General features: G+C 39.3%; 1 protein-coding gene across 1 annotated transcript in view; it reads left to right on the top strand.

The window, feature by feature from the left end:
* The window catches only part of BBS9 (Bardet-Biedl syndrome 9), a gene marked incomplete at both ends in the record, with an annotated part of 451,378 nt that overhangs the window by 308,994 nt on the left and 119,793 nt on the right, over nt 1-22,591 (top strand). The gene's annotated exons all lie outside the window — the stretch shown is intronic.

The following is a 22,591-nucleotide window of genomic DNA, read 5'->3' as shown; positions in this document are numbered from 1 at the left end:
AGGACCCATCATAGCCTAGTGATAAGAATGCAAATTCTGAAGTGAACATGCCAGATTCAAGGGCGTTCTTTCACTCAGTAGCTTTTTGACCTTGAGCAAATGAGCTCACTTCTCAGCACCTTCATGTTCTCATCCATAGGATGGTGATGATAGTGGTACCTATTAGGTCTCAAAGGGCTTGCTGGGAGGATTGAGTAATATATGGGAAGCACTTTGAGGAGTGCTTGGCATATAATCAGCATTCAATAAATAAGCCATCAGGCCATCATCATTGTTGTTATACTTGTGCCAGAACTAAGTCAGGCTGTCACTTTGAAGAACAATAGGCCCTAAAAATGAGTTTCTATGTGGAATAAAGATGAAATTATGTGCCAAAGGAAAAGCCCATTTGAATGTACACTCCCCGAAGGACTTTTTCCCTTCTAACTTGTTTACCATAGCCAAAGACAAAATTACATGATTTTAATGGGCTGTTACTTGAGATTCTAGAGTTGGGGAGCACCTCATTTTATGAAATCTAATGAGTGCTCTTCTGAAGTCCTGAGCAGGGGCTGACTTCATAGAAAGAGGCCGCAGAGAATGAGACACAGATCCGTGTTTCAGAGCTAAAGGTTGAAGCAGAGGCCCTTATCATACTGGTTACGATTGGCTTGTTTGGGGATTTGGCTAAGATTTCTTTCCTTCTTTAAATAACTTAGTTTCAGCTTAGTAGCGTGGAACTTCAGTGTGAGTGGCTCCATTTTGGTTTGCTTTGTTAGATATAGTGTGGGGGCTCAGTAATGGCATCCTATTAATTTTATTTAACTTCATTTATCTGACTGCTTTAAATTAAAGTATACATAATCTAATACAAATTAATATAATATATATAACAGAACTTAATATCTCAAATAGAAGTTATTTTTTAAAAAAGCTTTTGGGAACATCAAGATTATAATTTTAAGAAAAGACATATTCTCCCAATTACATAGACTTGATTGGTCAGTGGCAGATACTGGCTCAGCATGTGAGATCCTACAACCCAGTGTTCCAGATCAACAGGAAAAAGATAATACTATATAGTTGTAGGTTGTTCACCATAGATATGTTGTTGACCAGGGGCACTTTAATCCTGGAATGGAAATAGTGGGCTTCTAGAAGAACACTCGCCAATTCATTAAAATTTGTGTAGTGACCACAAGTTATTTGCACACAGGTGTTGTTAGGTAGCACAGATGTCAGGAATGGGGAGGAAGTACCATTTGAAACATCGTGTTGTGTTTAGTTTGGTTTTTTTTTCCTTTGGATATTTGAAAGAAGAGAGAAGTCTTCAGAGAAATGAAAGAAAAGGCAGGAAGTATTAAACATGAAAATGGGTTTTTAAAAGCAAAACTATCTTCTGTTTAACTGCTGTTAACTCATTAACTCATTAGTGCTCAACTTCTTATCAGGGATCCAGAGTCACGAAAACATTTGATGTGAGATGTGCAGTTGTGCAATTTCTGCTTAGTTCCTAAAAGTGGTTTTAGTTGCCTGCTAAGTTTGTCAAGTAAGTTTTCCCAAATTAAAATGGAAACACTAGAAAAAAACGAAACATTTACTTATTCACTTAAGGTTGCACATTTTATCTATGAGTCCTAACATTAATTACTGTGGTATAAATTTAAAGAGACAGTATTATTGGGATTATTTTATAGCTAAAGATCAGTTCATAGGAGATGCCTGCTGGTCTAGTGTGATCAGTTCACAGGAGATGCCTGCTGGTCTAGTGTGATCAGTTCTAGGCAATGCCTGCTGGTCTAGTGTGATCAGTTCTAGGCGATGCCTGCTGGTCTAGTGTGATCAGTTCACAGGAGATGCCTGCTGGTCTAGTGTGATCAGTTCACAGGAGATGCCTGCTGGTCTAGTGTGATCAGTTCACAGGAGATGCCTGCTGGTCTAGTGTGATCAGTTCTAGGCGATGCCTGCTGGTCTAGTGTGATCAGTTCACAGGAGATGCCCGCTGGTCTAGTGTGATCAGTTCATAGGAGATGCCTGCTGGTCTAGTGTGATCAGTTCACAGGAGATGCCCGCTGGTCTAGTGTGATCAGTTCTAGGCGATGCCTGCTGGTCTAGTGTGATCTGTTCTAGGCGATGCCTGCTGGTCTAGTGTGATCAGTTCTAGGCGATGCCTGCTGGTCTAGTGTGATCAGTTCTAGGCGATGCCTGCTGGTCTAGTGTGATATGAAGGACGATGCGCGGCCTGACCTTCCTTAAGTCCTCTATCGTTATAGCTTTGGAGGCTTACAGTCTTTTTTTTATCCTTACATTTCTGTGATTTATTTCAAGCCTTGTCTTGGGAAGTCATTGTAACATCATTACCTGGGGGATGTATCACAGAAAACTCCCTGTAAACACATTTGCCCAAATAGTTCAAGGGGACTGGCCTGGTGTCCTCCCAGTCAGTGAGCTGTGCTATCTGTCACCAGTTGAGGATTGGTAATCATGACTGACCAGGTTGACCTGGGTCAGTGGGGCCTGGTGGGGTGGACGGTGCCGGAGTGAATTTGAAAGAGAGCTTTGTGAGGTGGTTAGGACACTATGAATGAAGGAAATCATATATCTCTTGCTTGAGGGCAGCAGGTAGGTTTTTTCTGTCTCTGCTAGAAATTCCAGATCTATGAAATAATAATGGATGTGGGCCATTAAATATGATGAAGGTGATGAAAGGAAAATATTAAAATTATGGTTGTGAACCTTTTTTGAGGTCAGAGACTCCAGTGGGACTCTGAAATCATTGGGGTCTTTCCTCTAGAAAAAATGCATAAAAACACGCAAAACATTAGTTTCAATTTCAATGGGTTAACCAACTCTCAAGGCCCTGGGTCCAGGTCACAAAACTCTCAGCTAAAGGAAAAAAGGATTTTGCGGATCATGCCAGTATTTGTAATTGTATTACTCATTTGGGAAGCAACTGGGAGCCAGTATAGTTTTCTGGTTATAGGATTGGCATAGTCCTGGTACATCTTACATTTCTTGTAGAATCTCTGTTATAAGTTGATGAAAGACACAATAGAATTAAAACTCACTGGAATAAAAGAAGAATTTCAGATATTCATCAAGAGAAATGCAAAAAGTCAGTTTAGAATAATTTTGTTTTAGAGTGAAAGGTGTTCTTATCAGAAGCTTTGGCCCAGTCAAGCTTTTAAACCTGAGAGATGGTGACAGGTCTTTGCATTGTGTGTTTAATCAAAACCTGATTCACTAGAGCTAGATATGTTTCTTTATGACTGTTTATGAACCTTCACTTATATATCTTGACCTGTCTGCAAAGGAGCCAATATAATTTGTTCTTCCAACTAGGCAAAATAAGCAAAGTTTATATTCATGGTTTGGGAGGCTATTTAAATATATTGTTCTTGTTTTTTGCAAACATGATTTGTATTTGATTGATAATGCTGCTTTTTCATACGTTTGCTAATTAACTGACATTTCTGAAGTCGATATTAATATGCAAATCAATCAGGCTAGGTTCAGGGTATGGCTACAGGATCTAGTAGGCAGTTCTGTTTCTTTTTCTTTCTTTTTTCTCAGTACTAGGGATTGAACCCAAGTCCTCATGCATGCTAGGAGTGTAAGTGATTTTTAAAAAGACTTATAAATTCTATTAGGAATTCAGAATTATGTAGCTGGTCACGGTGGCACACACCTGTAATCTCAGTACTTGGGAGGCTGAGACAGGAGAATCGCAGTTTGAAGACAGCCTCAGCATCCTAGTGAGAGCCTGTTTCCAAACAAAAAGTTAACAAAAAGGATTGGGGTCTAGGCCGAAGGTTCAGTCTCCAGTACCACCCCAAAAAAGAATTGTGAAATTACTCTATATAATTAAATTCTAATTTCCTAGCAGCAGTGGCAGTAGTAACAATAAACTATTAATTACTTTGTACAAGGCTCTGTACCAACTTCTAGGAAACAGAAGGATAAAATAGGGTCTCTTGTGTGTGGGGGGTACTGGAGATAAGACACAGGAACATTCTGCCTCTAAGTTACACCCCCAGCCCTATTTTATTTTTTTATTTTGAATCAGGGTCTAAGTTGTAGAGAACCTCGATAAGTTGCTTAGACTGGCCATGAACCTATAGTCCTCCTCTCTTAGCCTCCCAAGTACTGGGATCACAAGCATACGCCACCATGCCTGAGAAGCAGGATCTTTATTTTTTAGGGACTTAACCATATTAGGAGAGGAAGGACATGTACCCCAAAGTAAATTACAGCATAAGAGAGCATAGACTGTGTTTTAGAAAGAACAGCACAGGTAATAAATGGATGGCGGAGGAATTCTGATCTGGGAGTCAACATCAGGGGCAGGTAGTGAAGTTTCAGTGAGAAAATTCTCATGATGGGTGCCACAGAGGTCTCTATCACATGCTTTAGCCCAATGTTCATCATATTTCATGTTGTTACTTGTTTAGTTGTCATTAGCCATTAGTTGGTATGTTGCAGAATTTTTCTTTCTTTCTTTTTTTTTTTTTTTTTTTTTTTTTTTTAATGGTACTGGTGTACCTCCAGGCTCACTCCCAGACCTATTTTTATATTTTTGTTTGGAAACAGGGTATCTTAAGTCAGCGCGGCTGGCTTCGAACCTGCGTGATCCTCCTGTCTCCGCCTTCCAAGCGCGGGGATTACAAGCGTGCGCCACCACGCCCGGCAAATGCAGAATTTTCTTAATCACTGGTGCATAGTAGAACAGAGGAAATATATGTTGAATGAATGAATAATGAACCCATAAATGAAGAGGCAGGACTGTAGTTAATCTTGAAAGAAGGACAGACATTGGAGATAATATAGGAAGAATCCGAGGGCAGAAGGAAGAAGGTAAGTTATGTATGGAGTGGGAATACTCTCGGCGCCTGGGTGGATGGATTGTGGTCTAAATAAGTTTTGATGAAGAGGCTAATATAGGAGAGTAAGCATCGTATAAGTTGAGACTGGTTAAGATAAACATTCACAAGAGTGGGAAGACTTGATTATTAAATTACTCCATAGCTTGGGCAAGACATATAATTTCAACATGCATTTCTCTATAAATTAAGTGTAAGAAAAGATCAGTCAGGAAATACAATTACATACTTCAGAATTAAATTATGTGGGATGGTATTTATTGTATAATGTTACATGACAGAAGCAGCCTGTAAAGCATCTAAATATGATTATATTCATATAAACTTGTGTATATATACACACACAATACTACATACATACACACTATATATATATAGTCTCAGATATATAGTCTCAGAGAAAGTTGCCTGAAAAGATGTTTCTCAAAATATTGATAAGTGCTGTCTCTAGATTGCATATAATCTGGGTGATTTTTCCCTCTCTTTTTCAGTTTAGCTAAAGTCTGTTTCAGTAACCTAGGGGTGATGTGCCATGGATAGTGTTGGCTGGAGTGGAGAGGAAAAAATAAATATGAGGAGATATTTTGATAGCAACAATGAAGGAGCTTGGAGGTCTTGCTTAATGAAGGGGACAAAAGTGCAATTATCAGTTAAATATAATGTCTGGGTTCTGACCCATTTGGCCCTATTAATAACAAAGTTGGAAGAGATGTGCACCCTTTAGCATGGACCATTTTTTTCCATGGGAAAATTGGCTTATTGATGCCATGTTTTCAACTCCTATGTAAATATACAAAGCATCAGCTGAATTAGTCATCAGTAATGAATCAGATCAGGTAAGACAAAAATTAGAGTAGCAGAGTCTGGTACTAAAACTGTGATTATTTTCTATCATAGAATTTAATGTTCTTGGAAAATGAAGTGTCTACTTAATTCTTATTTTTTGAAGAGAATGGGAAAACACAATTTGTTTTCATTTTAGAGATTGACTGAGAAAACAAGAGCAGACAAAATGGAAAAAAAATTATAGTTTTGTTGCAGTGTGTTCTGAGTAGTAGAGGGAGGTTTTTTTGTTTGTTGACAAGGTATGTTGCCTTGAATGGCACGGTGGCAAATGCTTGTAATCCCAGTACTTGGGAGGCTGAGACAGGAGATCACAGGTTCTAGGACAGCCTCAGCAAGTAGTGAGACTTTCATCAACCTAGCAAGACCTTGTTTCAAAATAAAAATAGGGCTGGGGTATAGCTTGGAGGTAGAATGCTCCTGCATTCAATTTCCAGTATCACATACAAAAAAAAAAAAGAAAAGAAAAAGAAAAAATATCCATTAAAAATGCTCATGTCACCCATTATGATTGGTTATAACTTTTCTTTTTTTAATCCATATAAAAGGAGCTTCAGTTCTAAAAGCTGTGGTAACCTTTTTTTTTTTTTAGGTATAACTAATAATATATGTGAGGTGCCATAAAAAGTAGCTCAAAATAGGAAATACAGTTATATAATTGAGACAAAAAGGGATATCCTGAAAATAATATTATGTTTAGTAGTAAGTTTTAGAACTTCTAATTATGATTTTTTCTTCTTCTAATTACTAATTTTAGACAACATTTCTTTCAGTTTAAGAGTTAGTCAACCTGAAATTTGTCTGCTAAAACTATGTTTGAAGCCACATATTTCAAGCTCAGTTGAAATTATATGGTTTTAAACCTATATCTTTCTAGGTTCTGTAGTCTTTCAAAATGGATTGCAAGCATCTGTGTTTCAGTGCTTTTCAGAAGTTAAGGCCTTCCTGTTGTTTGGGCCATACACACCTTACACCTTCTGTTTCTCAACTATTCTGGAATAGAAATGGTATTTATTTAATTTCTTTGAATAAAAGCAAATCAGTTATTCCTACTTTAGAAGTAGATTAGTAAACCACATTCTGGATGGAAATAAAAAAGGGAGGCGATTTTATATCTTAATCTCATAACTTGAATAAATCATGACTTCTAAATAAAGAATGAACATTTTTCCCTGGAAAATAGCTTAAAAACAGACCGATGTGTTTGATAATTGGTAGCTGGTTGTATAACAGTTTTGTCCTTGAACTGAGCAGAAAATATTTCTCCGCTATAAGGTAGTAGTTTCCTCATAGTGACCTGGCCCAGGAAAGAAAGCTGAGGCAAGGCATCTTCCTTGACTTTGCAGCCATTCCATTCAATTCTTCCTGTTACTAAGTCTTGCCGTAAGTAAAATTTCCAGAACTTTCCATCCTCTGAGCTTTGCTTTTCTCCCATGGCTTTCTTCATTGACCTATGAAAACATGGTGTCAGTCTTAGCTCAGTGCCTTCAGTTTGTATACACCTTGCCTAGAATCTCCATAATCCTTCACCAGTTACTTTAGGTTCCTCATCCTCCGCCGAGTCTTTTTTCTTTTAACAACTCAAGCTCTCATTTATTAATCTCATCAAGATTATTTCTAGGAAACAGTGTGATGTTTGCCAGTCAGTTAAATGTCATGGGGTGTTTACCTTGGTTTAATAAATGTCAGCTTAATCTCAGCTTTTACTAACTTTTACTAAGTGTTATCTTTGGAATTTCAAAGACAAGAGTCTTCTTTTTGAGGCACAAGGTCAGGAAAATAGTAAATGATCAACAAGTATTTGCCATTAGTTTTAAGGTAATGTGGAACAAAAGTTCTGAAATGTGACAAACTGAGTTGAGACAGAAATACATGCTAGTATTAATTCAGCTAAATCAAGGCCCCCCCCTTTTTTTTTTGGTGGTACTGGGGTTCCTGGAAACCCTTCTACCTCCAGGCTACACTCCCAGATCTATTTTATATATTTTTTAAGTTTGGAAACAGGGTCTCTTAAGCCAGCGTGTCTGGCTTCGAACCTGCACGATCCTCCTGTCTCCGCCTCCCAAGTGCGGGGATTACAAGCGTGCGCCACCACGCCCGGCCTAAGGTCCTTTTTATTGTGATCAACCTGGCACAAATCACTTAGTATAACAAGAGGTTTTGCCTGCTTAACAGCACAGGTTCAAGTAGATTCTTCAAAAAGCCTCAGTCTGGATAAAAGGAAAACTATACATTGTATAAGAGATATAATATATGACAAATATACAGACATGGCATATTACAGATATGGGTTCTTTCCAATCGGTACAAAGTCAGAATTACAACCATTTAAGAATGTGGATATTTTTATTTTTATTTTATTTTATTTTTAAAATTTTTTACATTTTTATGTGGATCATACTGAAAATGCATACATTCAGACTGTGCTTGGTGCCCTCCACCCCGACCCCACTTCCTTTTCCCCTTCCCTCCTCCCAGCAGTGTGTCCAGGTTGACCATGCTACATTCAAGTTATATACGTATTCGAATGCGGCTCCTCCGGTTAATCAACCTTAGTCGTTTTCCTCTCCTACCTTTGCTGAGGTTTCTCCTCCATTGTCTGGAGTTACTCTGGTATCCCCAATACTCCCTAGTATGGGCGCATTATATTTATTTATTTATTCATTTTTGGTGGTACTGAGGGTGGAACCCAGGGACCTTCTACCTCCGGGCTACACTCTTAGACCTATTTTATACTTTATTTGGAAACAGGGTCTCTTAAACCAGCTGAGGCTGGCTTCGAACCTGCGCGATCCTCCTGTCTCAGCCTCAAATGCGTGGGGATTACAAGCGTGCGCCACCACGTCTGGCTAGTTTGGGCATATTAGAGAAAACATATGTCCCTTCCTTTCTGTGCTTGGCTGATCTCACTTAACATAATGTTCTCCAGGTCTTTCCATCTTGCGAATGTCATGATTTTGTTCTTTTTTACTGCTGAGTAAAATTCCATTGTGTATATTTCTCATAATTTTTTTTTTTTTTTTGGTGGTACTAGGGGTGGAACCCAGGGTCTTTCTACCTCTGGGCTATACTCCCAGGCCTATTTTCTATTTTATTTGGAAACAGGGTCTCACTAAGTTGCTGAGAGCCTCACTAAGTAGCTGATGCTAGCTTCAAACCTGTGCGATCCTCCTGTCTCAGCCTCCCAAGCACTGGGATTACAAGCGAGCGCCACCACACCCAGCTATTTCTCATAATTTTGCAATCCATTCATCTGTTGATGAGAACTTCAGTAACATATTCATACCCATGTTCATAGCAACACAATTTGTCATAGCCAAAATATGGAGTCTGGATATTTTAAAGAAACAGAGGATATGTGATTTTTTTTCTTCATGCAGTTTAATTTCTCTTCTCATTTGCTTTGTCGTTGTTGTTATGGTTTTTTCTCAGTAATGGATGGACTTCCCATAATGCTGAGGTTTGAGGGGAATTCTCCTGTGTCTTTATCAGGTAGACTTTGTGTGATGTGATGACCTTGGCAAGAGCAGGAAGATACGGTCAAATCAGCCGATGCATTCAAGTCCAAAATTAAATAGTTAATAGTTGAAATTAAATTAAATAATTAAATTAAATAGAATAAATAGGTGTGGTTCTTAAGGAGGACTTTGGCTCACTTTGCCTACATTGTTCATTTTGCCAGTTCTTTTCTGCAGTGTAGATAGCCAGCCACCTCCATGAAAGAACAAAAAAGATGAATTTATCGACTGAATCCTGTGCCTGGTGGCTCAAGAGTCGTTGGGTGTCATTCTCACGACCACACAATGGTGGGTTGAAGCCTGATTTTCTAAATTTGGAAATTCACCTTTTTTATGTTCTTTCAGGGAGTGGGAGTGGGGGGATGGACCAAAGCAGCCTCTGTCTTCTTCAGAATTCACAGACATAATTTTTAGCTGTACTGTTCAAGACTCCCTGCCAAAGTTGCGTCAGAGGCAGATTTTTTCCTCAGTCTAAACCACATAGGATAAATTTGCTTTTCAGTTTATAATCGGAAGCAGTCGTAGAATAATGGTGCTGTACCTCAAATTCAGAATATTCCAGTGGCTATAAATGGCCTCCCTGCTGCTGTGTGGCCCAGGAGAGAAGCCCTGGGAAGGAAGTTCTGGGAGTGAGGAAGCCGTGTTCAGACGATCTCCTATGTGACAGCATCACAGCTGTGCTTTGGAGAAATAGGATTTCTTTAAATCTAATTTTGTGTGTGTGTGTGTGGTACTGGGGGTGGAACCCAGGGGCTTTCTACCTCTGGGCTATACTCCCAGACCTATTTTATATTTTATTTGGAAACAGGGTCTCACTAAGTTGCTGAGAGCCTCACTTAAGTAGCTGAGGCTGGCTTCGAACCTGTGTGATCCTCCTGTCTCAGCCTCCAAGCGCTGGGATTACAAGCATGTGCCACCACGCCGGACTAAATCTAATTCTGTTTTCTTTTTTCTTTCTTTTTTTTTTTTTTTGGTGGTACTGGGGTTCCTGGAAGCCCTTCTACCTCCGGGATACACTCTCATGGGCTACACTCCCAGACCTATTTTTTTTTTACTTTTTATGTGGAAACAGGGTCTCTTATGCTGGCTCTGAACCAGCGCGATCCTCCTGTCTCAGCCTCCCAAGCAGGAGGATTACAAGCCCCACCACGCCCGGCTAATTCTGTTTTCATTGTCCTTAGAGAGTTGCTAAACTCAGGATGGATCCTGTTAAGGATTCTTTTCAGTGAATACTTCCTCCACTTGTGCCCTTCGTTTCTTCTTCTTTCTTTCATAGTGTGGACAGAACCCAGGGCCATTCTACCTCTGAGCTACATCTACAGCCCTATTTTATTCTTTTATTTTTATTTATTTGTTTATTTATTTATTTATTTGCGGGTCTGGGGATGGAACCCAGGGGCATTCAACCTCTGAGCTACACCCCCTGCCCTATTTTTTATTCTTTATTTTGAAACCGGGTCTCACTGAGTTGCAGAGGGCCTCACTAAGTAGCTGAGGCTGTCTGCGGACCGCGATCCTCCGGTCTCAGCCTCCCGAATGCTGGGATTACAAGCATGCGCCACCACGCCCGGCTTCTTTTATTTTTGAAACAGGGTTTCGCCAAGTTGCCGATGACCCCACTAAGTTGCCGAGGCTGGCCATGAATCCGTAATCCTTCTGTCTCAGCCTCCCAAGTACAGGGATTATAGGTGTGCACCACCATGCCCCGCTCATTATATATTTTTTACATGTTTAGAGATCCTTACCTCACTCTGGATGCATACATTTTAAGCAACAGGTTACTCACAGCAGTGTGGGGTTTAGAGAGACAGAGTCAAGATCCCATTCTTTCCTGAGTCAAATCAGAAGCCAACTTCTTACCACTGTTGTTTTTGTTTTGGTAGACTGAAGAATCCCAGGAGTCTCTGAGCAGCAAGCCAGGTGCCTGTTGGGAGGTGGCAGTGCTAGTCATTCAGGTGATGGGGGGCTCTCAGGGAGAGCCTTTTTTATTCTTTTCAGCTGCTGAAGCCCAACACCAATACAAGTGTTCTCAGCAGCAAAGAAACACATTGGGTCTGGGCTTTGTTAGGTAGTGTCTTCCCTTAGGTCTTCATCATGTACGTGTCCTGAGCCAAAGACCATGTTTTATTTTTTTAAATTAAAACTCAAGACCAGTGCTACAGAAAGCAAACGCTCTTTCTATAAAGCTTTTTGATACTGAAATTTTTGATCATCACCTATGGCTATTGAATGTCCCCTGTACCCTCTGTAATCGGGCAAATCGTTACTCTTAAATAGCAGTCCTTGTTTAAAGACATAAGCCTAAGATTCATTGCAATTCATTGGTTTCCTGGTTTCTTAAACTGTAATTTGTTCCAGATGCTGTTTCCCCTCCCCCGCCACCCAGGATAAGCTACTGATTTTATACTTTTTCCTTGTAAATTAGTTGAACAGTAGGCCTCAGTTTGGAGAATAATAATGACTATTTGGAGATGTTTAATTCCTTATTCTTTTAATATAACGGTATCTAACATTTAAATTTTCTCATAGTTTACTAAAATTTATCTCATACATTCGTTTAATTGGCTCTTATGATAACTCTGAGGCATTAGTGTTCATTTGTTGGTAGTATTACTTAATTAGTTATTACTGTTAGTAATTAGCTAGTATTAATTTGCTAGTTTTATGTTAGAAAAATTGGAGAATTGTCAGCCGGACATGATAGCACATCCATGTAATCCCAGTACTTGGGACACTGAGACAGGAGGATTGCAGGTTTGAGGCCAACTTCAGCAACTTAGTGAGATATTGTTACAATATTCAAAATAAAATAGGACTGGGGGTATGTTTTGTAGGGAGAATGCCCTTAGGTTCCATCCCCTATATCTCAAAAAAGGAAGAAAAACAGGAGAATCGTTTAGAAAAGTAGAATGATTTTCCTGAGGATCAATAGTAATTGATAGTAGATATGTGTCTGACACAACCAATCACATTCAGGAAATTTTTTCTTAAAATAAGCACTTAGAATTTCTACAATGACAGCTTAAGCTTTTATGGGAAACTTTGTTGGTTGATGGATATTCCTAGTAAGAATTTTCATTTTAAGAGAAAATGAATTTAATTGAGAAAAGAGTCAACTAGTAGAAGGCTGGTTGGCTAGAGTTGGCCCTTTTTGGTTGGTTTGTTTGAGTGAATATGATTGGTGACTTTTGTTGCTGAAATTGGCTCTGAGTTTTCTTCAGTTAAGTGAAAAGGAAACTGAATATTTACTAACTCATCAAAGCAGTATTGATAACTAATACCTTCCTATTTTCTGTTTAGACAATAGTTGTTATAAAACCAGAGAAATCTAAATACACTGAACATTGGTAAACTAAGATGTGACTATTTAACTTATCATTCTCAAATTCTTGACAGATTTATTTCTAGGTTTTGGGAATTTTGTGGTGAACTGTATAATCGTTCACAAAATTGTATTTTAATCATCAAATTGTAATTTTCTAACTATTGCTAAATACTACTTTCCAAGGTGTTCTTTGGGGAATTAAAATGATAACGACAGGATAAAACTCTAGAAAGCTGAAAGAAAGAAATATTTCCAGAGGGTTTGCAAAGGAAATTGTAAGTTTTCCAAATATATTCATGAACCCTTGAAATACCAAGATGAGTTCTAAACCCCACCCCCAGATTTAAAACTTTTTCTGTTATTTTGTTCAATGCAACTCTTTATCCCAGTTTTGGGTATTAATATCAAGAATTTAAACAATGGCTGTGTGAGTCAGTTACTGACATGGTGATAATCTTCTTTAGTTATCTCTGAAAGTGGATTCAAGTATCTGGTAAATGTAGTGTAAAGAGGATTCCAATTTAAACTGAGACCTGATTTATTTAGTTAAGTAGAAAGTGAATTATTAATGAGCATAGAATCCTCGTTGTGATTAGAACTCTAAAAACAAGGCCCAAAGATTTGATCCTTTCACCTTTGAGGACAAAGAAGAAGGCACCATCTGTGGGGAATGGGCCCCACCTAATACTGACACCGAAGGCACCTTCATCTTGCCTTTCAAGTGGTGTAAATTAGAAGAGAAACTATAAATCAAAATACTAATGCCAAGACTAAAACTTTCATGGTCCCTTTAAGAAGTTAATCCTAGTCTGTATTAGAGGATAGGATTTCTCCTATCTTTGGCTAGTTTTATAGTCCAAAACACTTAGAAGATAGTCCCTAAAAATTATTTTGCAACATGAAAAAATGGATATTTATTAAGTTATACCCTTATTTTGATTGCCCTCTGAACCACACTTCTAGTGTGTGCTCCATTGATATTTGTTGAATAGATTGAATAAGCATATATTTTATTTTTCCTTAAGGTAAATCAATCTCAGCCTCTATTCATAAGAAATACTCTCTATTACCTTCCAGGAATTTTACTTATTTTTAAAGTAAGTAAAAAGTTTACAAAAGGGAATTTTCCAGCTCCAGGGTTCTCTGTTAAAACAGAGTAAACAGAAGAAGACCATGTTTGCTGGCCACCCAGGCCTGGGTTTGAACCTGGCTGCACAGTTGTGAGCACTCTCTTAAACCAGTCAGAGCCTCAGTTTTTGTGGGCAAAGTGGACCTAATGATCCCACCTACAGTTTGCTATGAAATCCTGTGAAGGAACTCACGCATGGCCTCGAGTAGGTCCCATTGGGAAGCACAGAGGGGACGAGGGGGTCTTCATGGAAACAAGAGAGTGCCCAACCCTGGGGGGCAGCCTAGGAGTGCTCTTAGAACAGTTACCTTCTGAAAAGTAGGTGAAGAGCCTCACATTGGGTCCCAAGAAAACACAAATTAAGTGGGCTCTAATATGTTAACTGTTAAGGTACATTATTTATTGTTATTACTTTTAAGGATAAAAAGTAAAACTACCACAGCTGGGTACTGGGTCCCAATGTAGTATTTGGGAGGCTGAGACAGGAGAACCATGGGTTTAAGGACAGCCTCAGCAACTTAGAGTCTCAGCAAGCAACCTAGCAAGACCCTGTTTCAAAACAATAACAAAAAAGGGCAGGGTGTAGCTTGGGGTAGAACACCCCTAGTGTAGCTTGGGGTAGAACACCCCTGGTGTAGCTTGGGGTAGAACACCCCTGGTTTCAGTCTTCATCAACACACACATGTGCATGTGCACGCAATCCTCCTGTGTCAGCATCCCGAGTACGGGGGTTATAAGAGTGTGTCAACATGCCTGGCTCAAGGGTCATTATAGAACTAAGGAAATAGAATCTTGCTGAGCCTCATAACTGACATCCTGGCACACTTCTCTACATCTGAGAGAAGCTTCTGATAGAAATATGAAGCTACTATGTTTTCCTTCCAGGATTTACCAGACTATTTAATTTTGTTCATTTGAACAGATTACTTGTTGAGCCCTACTGTGTCTAAGGCCTTATACTAACTGTGATGGGGACAAGGAGTAGGTAAAACAAAACAGTGCTTGTCTTCAATGATTTTAAAAGTATTAAACAAGTAATTCTAAATGTGATGGGTGGAATAGAAGGGATCATATGGAGTCTTTTGAGAGAGTAAGATGTGGAGATTATGGTACTAGTTTGTTAAGTAGTCTATAATCTTTTATACAGAGTCAATCTCATGAAGATACTGAAATGATTGGGATCTGGAAGTAGAGATAAAAAAAGCAAAAGGGGATATTTTCAGGTATATAATAAAGAGTGTGTTGGGTGTTTAGCCAGAGAATAATTAGCAACTAATAATACTAGTAGTGCTAACACCCACTCTGAGCTTCCTCTGCTAGGCCCTGTGACTGGCACGTTTTATGTCACATTTCGTTTGATCTTCAGGCCAAGCAGCTCTTTTCCAGAGGCTAAAACCGATGCTGCAGTGATTGGGGATTCTCTTAGGGTCAAACAAACAGAGCCCAGATTTGGCTTTTGTGACGAGGTTGCGCCCTCTTCCATGCTCGTTGTAGTTATTTCTGTTTGAAATCCATGTTTATTGTAGGAGTTACCAGCTCAGATGACTACTAAGCCCACAGGTAGTACAGATGTAGATGAAAACCTGTAAGAAGCGATGTGCAGGATGCCTGTGCTTTTCTGAACCACTGCCACTTAAACATTCAAATATGGGTTTATTTAAGAGGGACAAACAAAGGAATCAGGGTCATTTGTCTTCAGGAAGTCGTTCGATGGGCAGTGCTTGCCTGGAAGTCTTTCTCAAATTAACTCAGTTGTATAGCATTTATCATTTATTTTAGGTGTGTGTGCGCGCGCGCATGTGTGCATGCCTAAGGATGCACCGTGGAATGGTGGGAATGTCTTTGCTTTGTAGGTTTCAGACAGATTGGGTTTGGATCTTGACCTTGCTGTATGATTTTGATAAAGTTGCCTAACCTACCTAATCTCTCTGAGTCATTTTCTTCATCGGTCAAACATAATAGTTCTCTAGAGGGATTGTTAAAAGATTCAAGAATAATAAAAGCAGGGTTCTCAAGACTGTGCCTGGCACATGGTGGAATGTAGTAAGTAGCTGCTGCTGTTCTTATTATTTATTTGTTTTCTTGGTTGGCTTGTTAGTTCTTTGCAGGCAGCTCCTGAATCATATATATCCCCATCACTTAGCACAGACTCGATGCTGTACATTACCTTTGCCAGTTTGTTCCTGCACAATTCTTAAATTTTTGTTTGTTAGCAATAGCCATCTCAAACTTTGAGATGGATGAAAATAAGCTTCTTCTCCATGGCCGCTCTCTTTGGTTTTAATGAAAGGAAGCCTATTGTCAAATTTCGTCTTACATGAAAACATTTATCAAACAAACTTCCATACGCACAGAAGTATACACACTGCCTATACATTGGGCTGGGCAAAGGCCCAGATAACTTTTAGATACTAGACTACCACTTTTCTGGAAAGGTTCACATAAGGCAGACTAGTAAGAATCCAGGACAAGATCCTTTCCCCCTCACAACGGACATGGAGCAGCTAGAAATCTTTTTCCCAAAGGCGGGACCAAGGCTTCTGCCTAGGGTCTCATCCCTTAAGTGTCTTGCTGGGTTCATTCTCTATTTACACAGAGGAGAGCATAAGTGTAAACACACTCAGCCTATCCATGTACCTCAACTACTAATTTTGCTAGCAAACTGTTTCCAATAGCCATGATGCTCATCATTAAATTTCTGATTGCACTAATCAAAACCCATTTCCAGCATCATTATGGCAATTCAGAAGGCTGTAGTGTTTTGTGAGATACCAGTAGCCTACACACAGTGCTTGTGGCCGCCCCCTTTGGCATGTGGGCTTTGCTTCTGACGAGAGGGATTGTTGTTTCAACCATAAACTCACTGATTATATACCAGAGGATTTCAAAAAGAGTGATTTCGCCCCCAGGGACACATTTGGCAATGTTTGGAGACATTTCTGGTTGTTATAACTAACATTAGGCAACTCTATGGGTATGTAGTATGTAGAGCTTAGTGATGTTGCTAAAATATCCACAGTACCCGTGCCAGCTCCTGCCATAAAGGGTTATCTGGCCCTAAATGTCATTAATGAGAAAGATGAGAAACCCTGCTTTCAAGTGCAACTTCAACTGAGTCATATATCATATGACCCTGTTGGATATGATATATATATATAATTTTTTAAATTTTATTTTTGGGTAGTACAGAGGATTGAACTAAGGGCCATTCTACCTCTGAGCTACATCTCCAGCACTATGTTCTTTTATTTTGAAACAGGATCTCGCTAGGTTGATGAGACTGATCTGGATCCTGCAATTCTCCTGTCTCGGCCTCCTAAATACTAGGATTACAGGCGTGTGCTCGGTTTATGATGGTATATTTTAAAGTTGTATTACAGACTTCATAACACTACATACACGTGGCAGTAGAGATTTGAGTGAATTTAAGAATCGATTGTAATGTAATATACATAGAAGGTATGACCGGAGAGCCTAGGTATTTACAACCAATGGTAAACCTAATGAATAACATGGTCTACACAAACTTTTTGTTTTTGTGGTACTGGGGATGGAACCCAGGGGCATTCTATCTCTGAGCTACAGCCCCAGCCCTATTTTTTATTCTTTATTTTGGAACAGGGTCTCACTGAGTTGCAGAGGGCCTCACTAAGGTAGATGAGGCTGTCCGTAAACCTTGATCCTCCTGTCTCAGCCTCCTGAATGCTGGGATTACAAGCGTGCGCCACCACGCCTGGCTTACACAAACTTTAAAAAGCCGGTAGGCTCAGGCTCAGTCTTGCTCGCATGATGTGTTGGGATGGCTCTCCTTTTCCAAGTAATGTCCTATAAATTACCACCTGAATGGACATGCTCGTGCTGCTCAGTCTCCAGCTTTCGATATTTCCTTCACTCTAGCAGACGTGTTGAATGCCTCCTGGGAGGCAGAGCTGTGGTAGCTACAGCAAACACAGCAGTCTCTGGCCTGGGGCTTTGAGAGTACCCGTGTCTATCCCAGTACCCTGCACAGGGAAGGAGGAGCGGGTGGGCAGCTCGGAGGGAGCCCACCAAGTGTGGTGTGCATGTATGTCGCCATCACTGTGAACTACATTGTAATGTGAGACTATAATACACCCCATACAGTAGGAACAGTGTAAAAACTATAAATGAAAAAGTATAAAAACTGAAAAAAGGGGAAAAAGAGAAAGAAATCAGGCACACATATCTTCAGCAAGGCTCCTGCTAGTTCTAGTGTTCCAGAAACCAGCGATGGTAGGCATACCCACAGTTTTCCCTAGTTCCACTCCATATGAAGCCCGGCCGCTCCACTCTTGGCCTTTTATATCAGTTCCATGTTGGCTAGCCATATAGGCCTATGTGTTTTTTGCCAAACACTGGCAAATAGTAGGGGTATAACCATGTCTATTATATGAAAAGACAAAAACATAAAAACACAAGTTTTCAAGAGAAATGTGGAAGAAAAAAATTCAACATTTTACTCTGTTTGAAAAGGTCACTTTTCCTTTGGAAACTCTGGAACCAAGGGAACGAGATCCATCTACAGTGTCACCAGCACTGTCGGCGTCCCTAGGCTCCTACTTTTGCCACGTAGTTCCGTGCCTCGGCCTTCATTGCCTGAGGTAAAGGATGCTCCAGGGACCCAGCGTGCTGCCCATCGACCTGGCGCTTCCCTCCCTTGGTGATGGCATTCAGGGCGTGTGGGTGGCTACATAATTACCAGCGTGTCTGCATGTAAGAATGTGGCCTGAAACATTCTAAACTTAGAAACTATTCAGATCAGACCTCCTGGATGTTGTTTTTGGAGGTTGATAACTGTGGCATTCTCCAGAGCTTGTAAAACGAGCTCTGACATTGCCAACCAGCTTTATAACAATCTGTTCAATGAGTAACCGTAGTCCAGAGAACATTCATTCTTCTTTTTATAACTTGATTCCATTAATTATTATTTTTAAAATTTGGATTTAACTTGGCTATAGGTAGATAATTTTATGGAAAGGGGTAAAACTTTGGTCAGCCAGAGAAGAAAAAAAGGTAAAAATAGTAATTGGGCTTGAGATTGGTTGTATTTTTAGCTTTATTTTAGCCAAGCATTGGAGTAGTTTCCTGTCAGCTGATTAAGTTACATGTCTATTTGGTGAATAAACTTTGCAGAAATAGCAAAATTTGTCTCTGTGTCACTTGTAAATGATTTATTCTCTCTCTCATTTAACATTTCTACGTATCAATGGTATATATTTGTAAAGCCCCAGCCAAAGTCTATATCCCTCAACTGCCTACCTTTTATATTCTTCTGGGTAGAACATTTAAAAAGAAAAAGGGCTCTACAGTGCATAATATAAAGGAATTTCTCAAGAATAATTTGTTTTTCTAAGACTAGTTTTATGTGAATTCTCAAGGCATTTGGCAAGTACAGATTGGTGTCAGGGAAAATTCTAATCCTAGACCAGAAGAGCCAGCATGACTTCAAGAGGCATAGTGATTATACCTTGGTATAAAAGCATCAGGCTTTTTAGCCAATGAGCAAGTCTTTCTTTACGAAGACATCATCTGTGTGACTAAAGTGTTTTGCTGAACATATACTTTCTTTTGTTGTCTTATTAGCGACCCCAAATGGCACCACCATTAAAAATGTATCCTAATCTCAGGGTTTCACTTAAAAATTTAACCTAAGTGGGTATGGTGTTACATACCTGTAGCCCCAACCTCAGAACATTTAAGTGTGAAAAGAACAGTTGAAGTTGAGGCGGGGGGGGGGGTCACAAGTTCCATGGCAACCTGAGCAATTCAGCAATACCCTGTCTCAAAAAAAAAAAAAAAAAACTAATTGTAAAATGTATGTTAAAGGAAATTTTAGGGTCTCTACTGGTGGTGTAACAATATAATTCAGTCTCCTATCCTGTTTATACAAATTAACATAGTAGCAAAAATAGCCAAGAATTGAATTCTTGCTATGTCTTAAAATAAAAAACAACTTCACGGTTCTCTTTTATTTAGCTAAAAGTTCAGCATGTAGGCAATGAATTAATTATAAACTGCCCAAACACTTAAAATATGCTTGTCTGGCATTTAAGCCATCTCCACGCCTGGTCTCTTTTCCTTTTGAACCTCTCTTTTTCTTTTGGTAAAAAAGAACAATTCACAAATTTGATCTTTTCAGTCAGAGTAAGAGTCCTGGTAAACTTTCTTTTTCCCTATTGTTAGGCATTTACCACATCAGAGTCTGCAGAAAACACCATCCCAAATAATTCTGTTAAGAGGGAAGTATGAACCAGGCGTGGTGGCACACATTGTAATCCCAGCATTTGGGAGGCTGAGACTGGAGGATAGCCGTCCGTGGACAGACTCAACTACTTAGGCCCTCCGTAACTTAGTGTGATCCTGTTTCAAAATAAAGAATTAAAAATAGGGCAGGGGGTGTAGCTCGGAGATCGAATGTCCCTGGGTTCAATCCCTAGTAGTACCTAAAAAAAAAAAAAACCCAAGAGGGAAGTATGCCCTATTTCCTGCCAACTTCCAAATTTCTCCTAGACTGAAAGTGTATCTTGCTAATTATCAGAGGAACAAATTCATTTCAGCAGTCATTAGAGCTGTCTGTAGCTTGGTGTTTAGCTCTGGCTAAAGGTGAAATGGAGCAGTTTTTTACAATGTAGATGACAGATATATTGAGGTAGGCCTGTTGTTTCCATGTGATGTCACTTGGTTCTTTTCAGTTTGGGAGACCAGCAGTGCCTGAGTCGGTGTGTCTAGGACCTAAGAGGAGTTTGGTATAAAGCACTTAGTGGTACTGAGTTTTTAGGTGGAGTGACTTGGAGGCGTACCAGTTCATTCAGCATTTATGGGCATCCACTATGTACCTGGTACTGGGAATTCGTGGACATATTGAGGGCTTATCAACTGCTCTTTTTACACTGGAGTTTTCTGAGCTTTTTTAGTATGAGTTTCATTTTCTTTTTGCATTTTCCGAATGTACTTTAGAGAAATTTACATCACCAAATTATCTAGCATTTTTCATATGATAGAAAAATCAAACAGAGCCTTTTTTCTTGAATAACAAGCCTCAGAAAATTTCTAAAGAACAAGCACAACAGGCAACGTTTTGTGTCTGTGTGTGCATGTTTCGAAATAAACACAGAAGATGTGGAATTAGCGGATTCAGTATGTGTAACTATCACAGCTTTTAGTAATAAACTTGATACAGTGTCATGACTTTTTACTTTGAAATTTGAATAAAATCAGCTACAAAAATTGAGCACTGTCCCAGTGTGACCAGAGTCACAAAACAGAGGCGTCATCAGCTCTTCTCCCTCACTCTGGGACCTGTACTTGGTAGTTTGCCTCAAGTATCAACAGATACTTACTTCTTTTTCAACATCATTATTAATCTAATAAAAAAAGCAGAATTTACTAAGTTGAAATGAGTCCTAAACTATATGGGGAGTACTAAGAAGTAGCAATCCAGAGCCAAACAAATTAGAATGGATATTAACAAGCTTTTACTGAGGTGAGAAAGCTGAATTAGACTGAGGTGGGAACAAGCCAAAGATCATATAGCAGGTAAGTAGCATTGGAAATATTGAACACAATTCATGAACAAGTTTTTGATTGGACATACATTTTCACTTGTTTCAGTCATATACCTTGAAGTAGAATGGCTGGGTCATGTGGTAACTCAGTGTTCAACCTTCCGAGCAACTACCAGACTATTTCCCAAAGAGACCGTACCATATTATATTCCTACTAACAATGTTTGAGGGTTCCAATTATTCTGCATCCTTGCCAACACTTGTTATTTTCTATTTTTTATCCTTGTCTTTTCTATTATCAAACCTATTTTCTTCTTCTCATAATCCTATGAACTAGCCAAAGAAAAATATTCTTACTATTATTTGATAGATTAAAAACTCCAAGTCAACAAAGATTAAACAAGAATCCTGATGTATGTGCAGACAGAGGTAGCCAGGATAGTTCAAAACAACAGATCATCTAGCACTAATTGAAAGTGCTTGAGTCAGATACTGATGGCTGTGTTGGATGTTAGAGATCACATTTTCTGTATTTTAAAGATGATGAAACTAGAGCCCAGCAAAGGGAAGCAAGCTGAGCACTGATATAAGCCCGTCTCCTTGGCTCCCGGCCTCTCTGCTGTTCCAGCACGGCCTATTGCACCCCGCTCTGGGAGATGTAGAGACTCTTCTGTATCGTTGCGACTCTGCTTTCCTAACTTGTTCATCCATGCTGGCCTTTTATTAGAATAAATCTATCTTAATTCGTCTAGGGTATTGGAAAGTCAGGAAAGCTGCAACTTCCCATCAGGGAGCTCCTGATAGAATTTGTTCCACATACTGCCTGGGATGAAGCTGAGGTGCAGGCAGAACATCCATACAGGCAGTATTTCATGGTGAAGTTTCTTGGGTCAGGTTGCTTGAGTCTGAACTCTGGCTCTGCTGCTATTGGACCCTTTCTGTGATTCTCTTTTCTTATTTTTAAAATGGGTGCAATGATAATATCCACCTCAAAGGCTATTTTTGAGATTTAAATGGCATAATCTTTGTAAAAAGCACAGTGCCTGCTTCCTGGAGAGCCCTCAAAAAATGTTACCAGTTATTATAGAACACTGACTTTCTCCGACCATTGAAAACATTGTCATGTAAAATTTAGAGATTAAAAAATAGCTTCATTAAAGGAGAAGGTCTGGAAAACAAAAGTTTTGTCTAAAATCTTTCTGTTTTGGAACTATATAGAGCATAGTAAAATTCCCTTTCTTAAAAAAGAAAACTTAGCATGCTAACTTGCATCCTTACAAATTATGGACTAATTTTCTTTATTATGACTTCAAACCGTACTAAGCAACCTTGGGCAGAAACCAGTCAGCCTGAGTGGGGCTCATGTTAAGTCTCCTCATGATGGGAGAGGTAAA

This window comes from Muscardinus avellanarius (assembly GCF_963383645.1).
Source record: "Muscardinus avellanarius genome assembly, chromosome: 9".
NCBI classification, from domain to species: domain Eukaryota; kingdom Metazoa; phylum Chordata; class Mammalia; order Rodentia; family Gliridae; genus Muscardinus; species Muscardinus avellanarius.
The sequence above is the reverse complement of the archived record's forward strand: the minus strand, read 5'-3'. Positions and strand labels throughout refer to the sequence as shown.